We start from the raw sequence: 13,751 nt of genomic DNA, 5'->3' as shown, positions 1-13,751 counted from the left end.
TTTCTGATCCTATAATGTCCCAATTTTCCCTATTTTCATTGGAGAAATGTTGGAGGGTATGGAGTTATCTGAACCCCAAGCCGTCTGAAGGCAATCCTGTATATGGAAGGGGTTTTTTTTTTTAATGTTGAATGATTTACTATGTTTTTATATATGTTGGAAGCTGCCCAGAGTGGCTGGGGCAGCCCATTAAGATGTGTGCAGTATAAATAGTAAAATTATCATTATGGAATGGGACATCCCTATTTTCATCAGAGAAGCATTGGAGGGTATGTTAAAAAGGTGAGTGGGGACCATGCATTAGGCAATACAGCTGATTCTTTTCAACATTGCCATCATTCCAGAACTACAGATTATATTATCATAAGCTGTAATGTACATGATCCCCCAATGTATTAAACAGCTACCAGTTTTTTAAGAAATATCTTCAAATGTACAGCTCAGGTACCCAAATGAGCAATTTTGGAAATAATGAGCCTCAAATGGTTCTCTGAACCAGCAACAAACACAAATGCATCTTTTTAAGTATCTCAGTTCCCTATACAATCAAATATAATGTTTTGGCAAGTTGTACTGCTACAGGCTGCTTGGCATTTGTAGTTATGCCTGTGAGAGAAGTAATATTTATTCATTTATTTTAGTGAGTCCACAGACGGGTCAATCTGAAATGTGGTCAGAGAAGGCTTTGCTGGATTCTGCTTTCAGATTATATGAGAAATGCCAAGCGCAAAGACTCCCTCTCCTAAAATTGTGTAACAGACCAAATTATTAGCAAGAAAGTCAATTTGAATGGACTGCATTTTGTCTTTCCTCCCCCCTCAAGACAAATGCTGAATTTCAAGCTTTGACTGAAGCTGCCAAGAGTGGGGATGAAAAAGGAGACAAGGAATATGCACAGCTTTTCAGGGAACATGCCAGCAGTAATTGAGATAAGCAATGTAGGCAGTACTTGCTCAAATAATGAAGTAGGTATGAAGCTCCTTCTTTGCATGTCAGCAAGCCAGCATGACCTCAAGGAATAAGACAGACAAGTTACCAGGTAGACAAATCAACCAAACATGGATCTGCTCAGAGAACTGCTGGGAGAGCAAGTTGACAGATGCCATCCATGTTGTCAACTCACCTTAGTAGTGGATTATTGCATTGCATGGGCTGTAGTTTATGGTATTCCCCCCAATTCCAGGTTCCCTTTTTTCTGCTTTTTTCCCCTCTTTGTCTCCATATATACTCTGAGAGTGACAGTTCCAAGTGGGTTATTTTACAGCTCTGTCCCAATTCATGCAGAAACATGTGTGTATATACGTGTACTGAGAGAGAGAGGACTCGCGCAAAAGAGCCACATGAGTGAAAAATGCAGAATCTTCCCTATCACTACCTTTACTTGGAGTTTAGGAATGTAGGGAGCTGATTTATACAAGGTCAGATTGTTTGCAACATCTAGCGCAGTATTATCTGCTTGTAGTGACTCTTGCGCAGAGAGGGTCCTCCCCATCACCCTCTAGCTAACATCCTTTTAACTAGAACTGCTAGGTATTGGGCATGGGATTTTTTTGCATGTAAATGATATGCTCTACAGCTGCATAAAGGTTCCTAACCCTGTGGGAAGATTACCTTCCCACCATCTGTCTGCCTCCAACCCCAAGTTTTTCTCCCAAGCCTAACTACAACACCAGAAGTGTTATTTGCTGGAAGAAAAACCTGCTATGGAGAGAGCAACTGATTGGAGGCAAGCTGCAGGCAGGGAGAGGATTCTGCCTTCTTTGCCCTTTGGCTGTTAAATCTGGATCCCCACTCTCTGTCTCCATGAGTGGAGCAGATCTCGGTTTAAATACATGGCCCTCCAGCTGCTTTTACATCTGTTTTGGTCCTTTGCTGCAGCTGCAACGTCAAATCGCTCTTTTAAACCTTATACCAATGTCAGGGATTTGCTGCATCCATCACTGCATCCACTAGTGAGTGGCAAAGCTCTAGTCGTATTGCCCAAAAGACCAGTGAACGCTAAAAGAAAAGCACATGCAAAGCAGCCTGTTGTTGGATTATTAAAAGCAGAAAGCAGCAAAAAAATAAAATAAATACGTGAGTTTCTTGCTAATTGAGGAAGCCACTCTATTAAAATTTGCCTACTAGTATATGAGAGGTCCTCCCATATCTCAGGTGCTGATCTACTAATAAGAAGCTCACCTTTTTATTAGAGCTTCCACAATACCTCTTTAGTTCTAAGTGCTGATTTATACATACATATATACCACTAGATTACTCAATGCAGCTGCTGGGTGAGCTTGGGCTAGTCGTACTTCTCTGACGTCTCTCAGCCTCACTCACCTCACAGAGTGTTTGTTGTGGGGGAGGAAGGGAAAGGAGATTGTTAGCCGCTTTGAGACTCCTGAAGGGGAGTGAAAGGCAGGATATCAAGTCCAAACTCCTCCTCCTCCTCCTCCTCCTCTTCTTCTTCTTCACATAGGATGTGTATATAGGCAATCACAAACATGGCTTTTACAGAGTTTCAAATCACATGGTGCACATTTGTACAACCTTTTCATATCTTAAAAGGAAAATGCATAGGTCAAAGTAAAGCCTCACCACGATCTGACCTTCCCACCTGTATTTATTCTCCCTCTATGTCAACTGAAAAAAAGGCTTACTTTCCAAAGTTGAACATATTAACTTCTCCTGCATTAGGCGAAATGAAAGTTCTGCCTGTAGTGTTGGATTTGTGATTATATTTTCCCTGATGAAAGTCATCCCTGGATGTTGTCATCAAAGGGTGAATTTGAAGGAGCTTCAACAAAATCTGTGTGCTTACCTCCAAAGCAGCATTAGATCTGAGTGAGTGGAACCATTCAACAGCCACAGAACAGGTGGGTCACATGCAATCCTTGGAATCCACAGTTACAACTGAGAAAGACTTCTGTCTGAAACCATTAAGAGTTGTTGCAAGTTAGTGTAGATAGATCATGGGTCAGCAAACAAAGGGCCGCGGGCTGGATCAGGCCCAATTGCCTTCTGGATCCGGACCATGGACCATCCGGGAATCACTGTGTGGATCGCCAGTACGCACGTTCTTTCCCTCTCCCTCACACGGCAGTGCCGGCACCGCTGCCTCCTCCCTCCTGGCTTCTCCCCACCCTGCCTAGAGGAGGAAGGGGGCTGGGCTTTGTTGGTGCCAGCAGCAGCACTCGAGCGGCTGCCATTTTAAGCAGCCCCTCTCTGGAGCCCTTTCACGTGCTGCTCATTGTCCCCCCGCTGCCGCCGCCAGCCCCTGCTGCTCACAGGACACAGGTAAGCAGCCACTGGGGCTCGTGGTGCTCTTGCATCTTTTTTTTTCTTTAAAAATATAGTCCGGCCCCCCACAAGGTCTGAGGGACAGTGGACCAGCTCCCTGCTGAAAACGTTTGCTGACTTCTGAGATAGATGGACCAATGGTTTGACTCAGTATAATACAGCTTCCTGTGACTCAGAGCAGCCAAGAGCAGAGAGACTCTAATTCAAATGTGCTAAGGGAACCATTTTGCACTGTGACCCTGGTTCTATGCTGCCAGAGGACAGGTTGCTGCCTGTCTGGTAGAGCTAGTCCAGAAACTAGCACATTTCTTGAAATGTACTGGAAAATTTTGGGTGTAAGTCTGGTGGTGGAACACCCTTGTAAGACACCCTAGGGAATGACATAAATGAGATCTGAAACTGAGTTTTAATGAGAAAGTAAGACATGGCAGTTCAATTGTTCACTGTGAAGCCTGCCCTAGTTATTGGGGCAGGGGATAAGGGATTATGTAGAGGAGGCTGGGTGGTGATTGCTTCTGTTTATAGGCAAAAAGGAGTTGGGAGTTGCAGTGGGAATGGAAGAACTGAGCATGGAGAAGAGAGAACTGTACCCATATGCTTTATCCAGTACACAGGAAGTGGGTCAGGATTAGAGGAAATGCAAAAAATAATAATGGAGGAGTGGAATTTTCTACAGCAAGCTTCTACTGCACAAGGCAACTGGAACTGGGAGAGTAGAGAAGGAAGACTCAAAGCTGGGATTCCAGACACTCATTGGGAAATTCTAGAAGCTAGTTAGACAGAATGCCTGACTTCGTAATCACATTCAGAACCAATTAAGCTGGAAGGATGAAGGTCTGAACAACAAAACACTCACAAAAGTGTAAAGTTGTGGTTTCTAGATGCACAAAAGAAAGTAGATTGCATTTTCCTGCCAAAAAAGAGAGAGTTGATCTAGGCTTTAGATGAGGTTTAAAACACTTCTTGTAAAGGACACTCAAGACCTGAGGGCCCTCTAGGTATAGTGTGGTAGGGGAATACATAGTTCCTATTGCAGGGATGGGGAAACAAAAGTTAAAAGTGCCCAACACACACACAACATCATTGCCTATAATTTGGTTGGAGTTACGCATTCTGGAGGGACTACTATGCCTCCAAATTTCATCCATAACAAAAGGGAAACAAGTTATAGGCATTTTGATTTCCCTATAATATTGGATGTGATGGTGGGAAAGAACAAACCCACAAAAACAAACAAACAAACAAATGACTCGGGCTCCAAGTCAAGTTGGGTGGAGTGCTTTGGACTGTGGTGGGCTGTTATCTGAAGCACTAAAAGGAGCCAAAGTGAATCTTTAGTTAGTTACGTAAGTCCCAATGATGCTCCCCCCCCCCAGCTTTAATTAGCCCTGGGAGGGGAGCTTCTTTTGGCACCAATAGTTCAATGCTCCCACAGCTAATAGCAGTTTGTGGGAGGAAGAGGCCATTTTCATCAGGGCTGTCAGAACGAGCAAGAATGAGTCGACCCACTTTTCTGTGCAATATAATTCAAATCCTAATCAGCTACACACGCAGAAACACACACCAGCATAGTTGCTGTTTACATTTCAAAGCTATTTAATGTGTCATCTAGTTAGACCTCAAAGCTTTGCCTATAATGGGTTTCCTCATTTCTTTCCCCTTGTGCCCCTTTGCAACTGTCCTTCCCCCCCCCCCCAACTTGCAGTCCAACTCGCAAAGGTCATAGGAATGACCTGGAGCTGGTGCCCTGGCCTAATATGTCAAAACACGAACCCTTAATCATGAGCAAATCCACTGCGAGTGAGGGATACTTGACAGGACAGAATGCTTCCTCACAAGATTCTGGTAAGCAATCTGCTCCTAGACCATTTACCCCCCTCAGAAGACAGAGCTACCAGCAGAGTTTTTTCCTTGGCTGAGTCTTTGTGAGGGTCCATTTCCAGGGCATTTAGGATGCAATCAAGTCAAATCTGCATCAAAATGTTACAGCATGAAGTTGGATACTCCATTCCATCTTCCATTTTTCTGCTGAACCCACCCCAGGAGCCAGACAGCATGCTGTGTCTCTTGAGCATACACAGTCTTCACTGAGCTATTTGGGGAGCTTTTCCTTCATTAGGATTTTCCTTTATCCAAAACATTTTTTAAAAAATGTCTGTAAACATGCCCCTGCTTTCTGTCATTAATATCGATTGACTGTATGGGAATACAATCTTTGCATTGTGCTTTTTTTTAAAAAAAAAATGTAGCTATGTTGTTAAACACTAGGAATTACTCCAAAGAAAGTACATAAATGTGCAGGGAGGAAGGGAAATAGGTTATTTTGCCCATTCATTTTGTGGTGGGTGGCATAATCTGAATTCTTTGTTCTTAGCTTGGACAAGGTAGTTTCTGTTAAAGAATTGATTGTCATTGTGCTCTAAAATACCTTGTTCCAAGTATTTGCTTTTTCTGTATACAACCTTGGTTTAACTCCCATAGCAACCTAAAGACGAAAAGGAAGAGTTGGGGGGAGCCTAAATTACTTGCTATATTGCCACATAATCCCATTTATACAGAAAGGATTTTCTTGCAGCATTTTGCAAACTTCTCCTTTTATTAATATTTTGATAAAATAGCTTTATTAGCATACCATACTTTGTGAATTAGAAACAGCTTCTCTGTCTATTGATAGCTGCTGCATGCTGCACAGTTAATATGTAAGTATGAGTCTCTGGTGCAGGGTATGTGTGTGTATGTATGTGCATATGTTAATGCATAGGCTTTTTCTCTATATATTTAGCTTTAATCCCCTTCCCTCCCTTGATGACTCTTATTTTCAGAATGGTTAGAGCTTTCTTCCTAGTCATAGTCAAGGTCTACAATGCCTAACCTGGCTATACAACATTTACTTCTCAATATGCTACAGTATTGGGATTTTTCCAAGGAAAATATTTCAGAGAGAGAAACAGTGTTAGCAGGAGGGAGCAGGAGAGAGAGAGAGAGAGAGAGAGAGAGAGATTCACTTTGTATTTTATCAGACAACATTAAGAAAGAAATTGGCATCTTGAGTGGCTAGATGAACTGCCTCAAGGAACAGCTGCAATTTGTGGTTCTCCAAAATGGAAATGGAAATACAGAGTAAAATAAATATTGGATTATTTATAAACTGCCTTCCTCCTCTCATTTCAAAGTCTCACTGCCTGAATAACTCATCAATACAAAGATTTGTTTTTTCGGGGGGTTGGCGTAAAGTGGTATTAGAACCCTCCACTATCGACAAAAGGTACACAGTGTCCCATTTAGTACACTTGTCACTCAAGAATTAGGTTTTAGTTATGGCTTTTTGTTATGGATGCAAGTTTTGTTACTTAGCATTAAACACCTTCCATTAATCTGTATTTCTGGTAGCTGAATTGACACACACTACTAATGCAGCTATTAGAACTATTTATACTAAGAGTTTGAGAGCCGGTTGTTCATAAACATGTTCCCAAGTGCTCAAATGTCACCTCTGACCCCAAATATTAAATGCCACGCTTTGACATTTTGTTGTTTTTAGTAACCAAATCCCCGGAAAACTGTATGAAAATCTATAAACCATTCACTTTTAATCACAGCTAATATGAATCATTTTGTCAGTTTAAAACCAAGAGCATAAATTGCAGGGATGAGGATTTATGACATGGGGAGATAATGCACCAAAATCAGTTCTCAACATTTCATCAGAATTCTAGTTGAAGATAAATGCATTTTTAAAAAGCTGGGTGCATCATTCTCCTGGTCATCTTCCAAAACAAAAAGGTAAAGCACTCCTTGCTTCCAGTCTAATGGCACGATTAAGCCATACTTGCCCACATCATGACATTGGCTTCATTATGGCATGGCCTACAGATGGCTGAAACTATTTTCCTGTGACCAGCTCAGGAAACTGGTGATGCTGAGGAGCCCAAGTGACTGTGTACCTTGCTTTAAGACTGTAACAACCGATCAGAGTCATAGCAATAGCTTCGAGTCAGCCTGGAGCACTGAGCTCTGAGGGAATGGGGTGCTCTGGGATTGTGACTTCTGGCCAACAGCTATTATGACTGCTTTGACCACTGGCAAATTGTCAGTAGATGTGGCCTAGTCATTGGGCCATGCACCATCCCAACTCCCAGCTATGCCTGCAGCATCCCTTGGCTTTCCTCCCAGTTGGAAAGTCCTGCTTTATTTTAGAGACTTAAATAAGGCAATCTTCCAGTAACATTGTCCAGAATGATTCGAAAGTAAGCAGGCATGGGATAAATGCCTTTTTTTTTTTTTTGGAAAGGAAAGGAAAGCAGAAGATGCCAAAGCAATGGTCTAACTGGAGATTTTGGCAAAAGAACTGGGGATTCATTTTCTGTTGTTTGCTTTTCTTTTGCACATCATATTTTCTCTCAGGTAAGTTCAAAACAGCCTTTGGAGGAGTTGTTACAATGTGTATATCTAAACCCGCATCCCTGTCCACTACATGTCAGGACCCATTGCCCGCTACTGACAGGAACAGGACATAAAATATACATGTATACCTTCAACCCTTATGCCTAATAAAGAAATTTCCATGCCAGCACGTAGAAATAGATTGGTTTATTACATGGAAAAAATGGTGAAAAGTACCACGTGTGCTGCTTTTAGGCAGCAATGTTACATTTATGTAGGCAGAATATATCATTCAATACAATCACATATTTTAAATCTATAGAGTAACAACAACAAAATTGTCCCTAACTATCCAAAGCCTAGAGAAAGTGGGTGTAGCAGAGTATCACAGAACTCACAGTACTCACACTACAAAAATAAAAAATAAGGGAGGAAGTGGAAGACTATTGAAGGAAGTGGAGTCAGGGAACAGAGATCTGTGCCTTCTTTGAGAGTTAAGATATCCTCTGCAAAATCTTCTGTCAGCAAGGTCACAGAGTTCTCTCAGCAATTCCTTTGGTCCATGATCCATCTATGTGGGACTGACTTGCAGGTAAGTGTGCATAGGATTGCAGCCCATGTGCAATTAAGTTTGGGTCAAATTGTTTGTCTGGAACACACCTAGTAAGCATCATTCATCTAAATGGTTTAAACAGCTATATGGCCATTTTATAAATTGGACCCAATGAGCTAAAAATATCAGAGGAGAAAGCTTGCCACCTGCAAAGATAACTGTTAAGAGCATCAGCTTCTGCCCAAAAGTGACTTGCCCCCATCTGGTGGCTGCTTGTCTCCTGGGTTCACTTTCAAGGCAAACTATAAGACTGCTGTAGAAAGTTTTTGATTCCATCAATTTAGCTTAGTGGCACTTATAACCTGGGTCAAGTGCACTGCAGCCAGCTATAATTGGAGATATTAATGCAGTATTTAAATGGATTTTGGAATGACTCAAAGGGTTACCAGCAGACTAGAAAATAATTTTGTTAGTGTATAAATATACCTAGCCATCTTAAAGAAATTATTTAAATACTTGGCTGAGAAGTCAGAGATAATACTATCTGTTCATTTTCTTAAGGCTTGGGTGCAGTGTAGGAGATATATTGATATTGCCCAGGACCGGTATGAGGAGCAGACGGTGATGTCGGCTTCACTCAGTGGTATATCGCTGGTGAAACCGCCACTGCTCCTGAGTCCCTTTGCTAGCAACTTCCTCCAGCGGAGGGACTCTGGAGCGCTGGTGGTTTCAGCAATGATATATCACTGAGTGAAATCGCCATCCAACTCTGCCCTCATACTGCGCAGAGGGAGAAAAAACTGCATCGGCTGCACTGATACAGCTTGTTCCTCCCTCTGCATCTTTTAACTGCTCGGTGGAGGAGTGTGTGCTTGCTGCTCCCCTCCAAGCAGTTAAAGGATCCCCCAGTGCAGTGTTGGCAACTTAAAAATATTCTTCTTTTTTCTGGAAAGTTGGTGTTTCTCTAAAGTGGAAAACAGATTTGCAAGACCCACAGAGCTGCCCTCTCATTGTCTCTCTTTTCTCTTTCTGGTTATATCAAGTGTATCTCAATGCAAGAGGAGGTGTTATTGTGTTGCGCCTATCCCTGCTGTCTCCACCAAATGAAGTGAAGTGGGGATGAGGCAGTGGTAGCAGGATGACATCATATATTTTTTCCAGGAAGGGGGAAAGGAAAAACACAGTCCAGTTGCACCAGCCCTGCCTATTTAGGGTCTAGTGTCCTGCCCTAAAATCCACCGTGGAGAGTTTGAATCACAAACCTGTGTATTCTAAATAATCAGATGTCACAAAACTCCTAAAAGTATCTTTGGAACTCTTGCTTGAAAAGATTGACCTTGAAAAGCTGCCCTGGAACTTGCAATCTCTCGCGGAAGTGCAGGGCGGGTGGGTGGATTGTATATAAAACGTTTGTTTTTCATGGACACCCAAGGGATATTAACAAAGCACTACTAGGCTGGCACAGTTCATTTTTGCTTGCCCCCACCTGGCTCCTCATATTTTGTCAAAGAGGAAACAAAGTTAGCATCAATTGTAACTGTCCAACAATAAACCGGAATTTTATTTTGCTGAGTTGTTCTTGAAACAAAACAAAACACCTATAGCTGTTTCCACTTGGAGTTTGCTAACATTTTTTTTTTAAAAAAAAAGATGATTCATTTTTATAATATTCTGTTGTTGTTGGGCATGGGTTAAAAGCTACCTAAAATATTTATGGGTTGAATATATTCAAATGTGTCATTTCCGCAACAAGTATAGGGATTTCTCTGCTCTCCTGACAGCAGCCTGTCAGAATTCAAATCTGTCACTTCTGAGAATGACAGGTTATTTTTTATGTATATTGAAGAAATAGATTTTCTTTACTCAGCTCCACCTGTGTCTTATTAGCTCTCACAAAATTATTCATAAGCAAAGGAATCTGTTCAAAGTATGAAATGATAGCATATTAAGCAACTTTGCACTTCCAAGTTTCAGTAGCAACAGAATTCTAGTCCTCATGGAAGCATGCAAATATTCAGAAGAAGCCAGAATAGGCTACCAGTTAATATGCATCTTGCATTATACCTAGTCTTTCACTTTCCCCTCATCTCATTTATCTCATCTTATTATCACTATCAGCATCAGCATCATTTCACCAGGGTGAAAAGAGAGATTTGCCATTGTAGTGCATTTCAGATGCTGCTGCACTGCAACTCCCAGCATCCCTTGCTGGCTTGAGCTGATGGGGGGTGGTCTTTTCCAGCCACATCTTTAGAGCACCACAATGACTACCCCTGCTGTAAAATCTACAGTTATCTTCTGTATAACTGAGTCTAAAATTTGCAAAGAGTAACTATAACAGGGGCAGAGACAAAACATCAACCACTTCCCTCTTGTGTTGCTCTCAGAATCTTTAAGAGTTATCAGTGATGGACCCTGGCACTTCAAGCTTCGGTGGCACCCTGTGCAGTGCCAAAATCCACCCCACCTCTCACCTTCCATTGGATGCCATAGTTGCAGCGCCCCAGAAGCTCCTCACCCAGTCATACCGAACCAGTCATGCTCCCCTAGATCCATCTTTGGAGTTATCTAGAATACAAGAGTGCCCTGCTGCAGGCTGTAGAAAATCTGGCTGCTATTTCTTGTACTTTTTTATCTTCAAAGAACTGGCTGTTGGTTATATACCTGTCTGTCTTGGAAAGCTTAATCATATCTGACTCTGTTATATATATTTTACAAATTGATAAATAATATCAGTTGACTGTTGGTTTAATGACTGATTTTTGCCTATTTTATAATGAATTTTAAAATCCATCTCCCTAACCCAAATGCCTCCTATGCATTTATTTTAGAATCAAATAATGAACAATACTGCTTCTCCCCTGGATTTCATTCAATAGGGTTGACCCCATTTATCTGAAATGAATACCATGCCCTCAGTCCAAATCTGTTTAGATAAACATGGTCCCTGTTGTAGCTTTTCTCTGTTTAATATAAATCAGCAGATGCTGCTTCAATTAAAACTTGGCATCAGCCTTATTTTAGATTATCAATTAGGACGTTACGTTGCTTCGTATGCATGGAACATTCTGTTTCCCCTCCCCCCCACCACTGGGGATGCCATGAAAAGATCAAACATTCCTAATAAAAAGACTGAAGTGCAGGATGCTTTACTAAAACTACAGTGACATTTGCGACAAATGTGGCAGTCAATAAAGCCGGCAGGATGTTCACAGCCGGTTGAGCAAGTGGTACCCAGATTGCTGCAACCATCTCATCTCTCCATCTTTCCCACCTCCTAGACCATGGCTTGACTATAATGACTCTTTTGCTGCTCATCGCTCTCCCTCCCTATCAATTTTCATTTCCCTCCACTGCTTCTTTATCACTTTCTTTATCACTTTTGTTGTCAGGCGTACAACTACTTTTAGATCAAATGTTTGCCATAAATCCAAGGAATAGGCATCTATCCCATAAAGTATATAAATAAAATTGGCTGGCTTTAAGAGGCATTAGTAGATAATGTTGCTTCGTATCCACCGATGCTATTAAATATCGTCACATCTCTATTGGAAGGGGAGAAATGAATTTTCTTATGCTCAGTATGAGATTTAGATTGTGTATACTACATCTCTTCCCCTCCCACCCCAAGACGTAGACGGATTCTAAGTAATGACGTTACTCCTTCCCACGCTCTTCACGGGGGAACAACCAGTGTGTTTGCGGAGTACAATATACTTTGTAAAAGTACTATTTTCCACCTTTTGAAGAGATCAAGAGTTGTTGAGAAATTGCAACTTTAAAAACTTTTAAATTTTTGTTGTCTTAACTCATCGGATAAATCCTGGGTTCTGAGAATAAATTCACCCAACTGCAGTGGGAATGAGTAGGGTGGGTGACAATATGGAGTCACATGGCCTCTTTCTTGCAAATCAGAGACAAGCCAAACACCCCACGACTTAGCAAAATAGGACAGCTTGCCTTCCCTTCATCTTCCCTCACCAATGAATGAGTGTTTAGGAGTAGCCACAATGTTAACTGATGGAGACAGAATTTCACTCTCTTCATCAGTTGCCAAAATCATACAGGATATGTTGAACCGGGGGGGGGGGGGGGGCAGGGGAAATCCTGCTGAGCAGTTTCCAATAGTGTTTCACATCTGTCTTCTCTTACATGTCTATGCCAGGGTATTTTATAATGGAGTTGGGTGTATTTTTACTGCATTTTTAGTGGATGTGCTCTAGAGAATGTCTGTCTTCTGGGTCTCTTCCTTATCTTCCTTGGAGTTTTAGGAAACCAGCATGAGACTGGTGTAATATTTCACAAGACTATGTTTTATATGTAAATGCTATTTGCAGTTTTGTAGCTCTGGTTTTAATCTACAGGCAGCTAACCTGAAGGGGTTCTGTTATTCAAACAGATAACCAGCCTAGAGACCATATTAAGGGCAGTCCTCTAAACAGCAGGGAACAATATGGAAATGTCTGTTTTCTAGAGGTCTCTTCTCAGAGAGAAAGAAAACCTTAGAGGCATTTTGCCTTTAGATTTATTTAAAGTAAACAAAACAGAACCATATCCTTTAGGTACACCATTTTATGGATGGGGTGGGGGAGAATTGGTTCAGTTTGCCTTACCATACAAACCTATATAATATCCATTTCCAAAGCTCAGCTATTTTTTGAAATTTGTACCTCTCTGAATTTTGTGGTGGCTATTCTGCAGCCAAAAAAACCATTTATATTAACGGAATATAAACTGAAATGCATATATTAGTGAAAAACAAATAGAGAAATGCACCGTATCAGGGAAATTGCATAAACAATGCGTATATTAACCTAATTGTTGATAAATTTTGATGAGGACTTTAAAAAATAAAGAAAGCAAAGTGATATAGAAATGTGACAAAATCTGGAAAAATAAGAAGCTGAGATAAACTGAAGTGGACAGATGCATCTATCCCTACACTAAGCCTTCTGTGCCAGAATCTATGCAAACAAAAGCCGGCAATTGTAGCACAGCCCAGTCTCAAATTAGCAAGGCACAACTGGCAAATCATAAATATATCTTACTCCAGGTGATCATTATTTAGTATTGTGTGCATCGGTATCAGCCAAATCCTGGATCCTGAAGTAAATTGGTGTAATTCAGGTCAACCCAAGATTCAGCTAGAGCATGTAGAGGCTGCCCCAGATCTCCTTGGGTTGGATCAGGTCCACCCGCAGTCATCTAGAGCTGTTGAAAAGGGATGTAGCCAGCAGCAAGGAGAAAGGACAGAAGATTATGCCTGCAGGCTACCTGGATCCAGGTCAGGTTGGCCCAGGTCATCCCTGATCAAATTGGGGCCACTCTCAAGTGCTAGATTGGTCCCCAAATCAGATTAAGAGGTTGTGTATAGCCCTACTATTTGTGTAGCATTTTCAAGTGTTCAAAATTCTCTGTAATCTCTGTAATCAGCACACCAACCTTGTAAGGGTGGTCAGCATCATCCCCCACATATTATAGGCTTGGAGGGAAACTCAGTGATTTGCCTAAGACCATGCAGTGGGTCCATGGC

At 41.6% G+C, this 13,751-nt stretch overlaps 1 protein-coding gene across 1 annotated transcript in view; it reads right to left on the bottom strand.

Annotated features, from left to right (window-relative positions):
- The window catches only part of LOC307213948 (uncharacterized protein), a gene marked incomplete at its 5' end in the record, with an annotated part of 607,513 nt that overhangs the window by 336,167 nt on the left and 257,595 nt on the right, over positions 1-13,751 (bottom strand). The gene's annotated exons all lie outside the window — the stretch shown is intronic.

The sequence above is a fragment of the Podarcis cretensis genome (genome assembly GCF_951804945.1).
Source record: "Podarcis cretensis genome assembly, chromosome: 4".
Classification (NCBI taxonomy): domain Eukaryota; kingdom Metazoa; phylum Chordata; class Lepidosauria; order Squamata; family Lacertidae; genus Podarcis; species Podarcis cretensis.
The sequence above is the reverse complement of the archived record's forward strand: the minus strand, read 5'-3'. Positions and strand labels throughout refer to the sequence as shown.